Source organism: Coenobita brevimanus, chromosome 31 (assembly GCF_032717465.1).
Source record: "Coenobita brevimanus isolate Jiangsu-jjx chromosome 31, ASM3271746v2, whole genome shotgun sequence".
Taxonomy (NCBI): domain Eukaryota; kingdom Metazoa; phylum Arthropoda; class Malacostraca; order Decapoda; family Coenobitidae; genus Coenobita; species Coenobita brevimanus.
This window is the reverse complement of record NC_136984.1, coordinates 1,837,641-1,840,110: the sequence shown is the minus strand read 5'-3', so window position 1 is coordinate 1,840,110 and position 2,470 is coordinate 1,837,641. Positions and strand designations below refer to the sequence as shown.

Genomic DNA, 2,470 nt, shown 5'->3' with positions numbered 1-2,470 from the left:
TAGTGTTAGGGAGCTTCTTCAACCAACAAATTGATAGGGAGGTTATAGCACTTACTTAACTCCTTTGTGGGCTGCCTTCAGGTGGTGGCACTGATATAACTGGTGGTGGAGTTGCCTGGGTATACAAACATCCCTCAATCTCTTCCCTATCCAATGAAAGGATGGTGGGGTGAAGAGGAAGGGTAGCATCAGCCTGCAGTCCACTCGGTTCACATTCAGATGAGCCTGAGGACTACGACTACTACTGGTCCTACTACGACTTCTACTACTATTACTACTACTGCTACTGGTCCTCCTCTTTCTCATCCTTCTGCTACTGCTACTATTACTACTACTAATAATAACACCACTACTACTACTATTACTACTACTACTACTACTACTAACTACTACTATTACTACTACTAAATTACCAGCCAATTCTACTCAGCTTTTGGGAGAGGGGGAAGCAGATGAGGAACTTTTATATAACCAGGCAGTGGATCCACCCTGTTATATCAGTGCCACCCCATGAAGGCAGTTTAAGAATGGAATATCACTACAACAGATGTTACAAATCATCCACACGACCCACCACCATGCCATACAAACACCCACGCATCCACCAAGTCCTGTATTCAATATGGATGGTGGGTGTTGGCTTCAAAATGGTGACACATGAAGGTGAGTGGTGTGTACAGACTGCTAGGCCTCAGGTATATTAAAAAAGTAAGACATAAAATGACTTGTAGATGTAAATGTGTCCTAATTCAGTTATAACTTAATAACAGAACAACATAAATTGAAAAACAACTTTAAATATGGATGTATACATGAAAAATTTTTAATATAAATCTACAATTGAATCAACAGATCTTGACGTGACACAAACTTTAACCCCTAACCACCAGGTGTCAGTAGGAACTGTCAAGAAGCTGGTGGCTGGGCGGCGCCAGTGTCGGCAGGAACCGCAATTGTTTATGTGCCACAGTTTGAAGTGGCTGCCACTTTATCTCATCACCAAAAGCTAGGGAGGGACGCCCACCAGCCAAGCCAACCATACCTCAGTCGTCTGTGACTCTGCCAGGTGTAAGGCGATCGTTTCTTAACCCTTCTCATCCTATTTCATTCCCGCCTCATGTGGACTTTTGCCTCATCCACCCCTGCCAAGCCTATGCTCAAGGATACTAGGAAAGGACTCAGTGATAGTGCCATAAGGCGTGCTTTGGACGCCACTGTGTCTAGTTTATCTAGTAGTGGACAAGTTATCACACTGAGAGTGATTGGGGCCGTGTGCTAATGCAAGAATACAGCCTACCTCTCGTGCCAAAAATTAGTCATCTTCCTTATGTCCTTACCATCAATGTGACGACCTGGGGATACTTTCATCCACAAGAAGAACAGTTGGTGAGTAATATGGTCTTCAATTTGTTTTCCTACCTGCTATAGTTTCCAAGATATTAAGGTTTGAATACAGGCTATTTGGGGGAAAAATCCCAGAGTGAGTGAACAACGGCATTATAAACGGCCTGGCATGGTGGGGTTAAATAAGAATCTACAATTGCCAGAGATCGCGCAGCATGGACAGCCGCCATCAGGTGACCAAGGCCGATGCATGAAAGCATGTTGGAGCCATCAACAACAACACAAACGAAACAAGTTGAAACAATAGACCTATAAGTGAAACATACTTTAAAAAAGGATCTATAAGTGAAACAAAGAGTCTACTGTACAAGTGAAACAAATTTTAAATAAGGATCTATGAGAGAAACTAACTTTAAATAGGGATCTTTGAGTGAAACAAAGAATCTAAAGTCAAACAAACTTTAAATAAGGTTCTATAATTGAAACAAAGGATCTATAAGTAAAATGAAGGATTTATAAGTGAATCAAACTTTAAACAGGGATCTACAACTGAAACAAAGGATCTATAAGTAAATCAAAGGATCTATAAGTAAAACAAAGGATCTATAAGTAAAACAAAGGATCTATAAGTAAAACAACGGATCTATAAGTAAAACAAACTTTAAATAAGGCTCTACAATTCAAACAAATTTAAATATGGATGTATAAACGAAACAAACTTTAAATAATGATCTATAAGTGCTACAAACATTACCTACGCATCTACAGTACAATACCTACCTGCTTAAAGTATTCCTGAACTCTTTTAAAATTAATACTGTGGAACGGTTAACAAGTGCTTCTTTAAACAGCAACAACAACAACAACCATCATCATCACTCTCATCATCATCACCATCATCATCATCACCTTAAAAGATACTGTAGAGTCAGGTTGGAGCCAAAAGCAAGGAATTAGAATGCTTAAAAATGGAAGAATCACTATCATCACCATCACCATCACCATCATCATCATCATCATCATCATCATTCCACACCACTTACCAATCCCACTTACAACCAAAAAATAATCGTAACTTTCTTCGTAAATCCTCCATCTCCTCACATGCATGCTTTTGATTACAATA

General features: G+C 39.6%; 1 protein-coding gene across 2 annotated transcripts in view; it reads right to left on the bottom strand.

Moving 5' to 3' along the window:
• Positions 1 to 1,988: 1,988 nt before the first annotated feature.
• Positions 1,989 to 2,470, bottom strand: part of LOC145395405 (ectonucleoside triphosphate diphosphohydrolase 5-like) — a 34,574-nt gene continuing 34,092 nt past the window's right edge. For both annotated transcript variants that reach the window (XM_080269010.1, XM_080269009.1), the window contains one exon: positions 1,989 to 2,470. This exon is cut by the window's right edge and continues 576 nt beyond it. The gene's annotated coding sequence lies outside the window, so the exon portion shown is untranslated.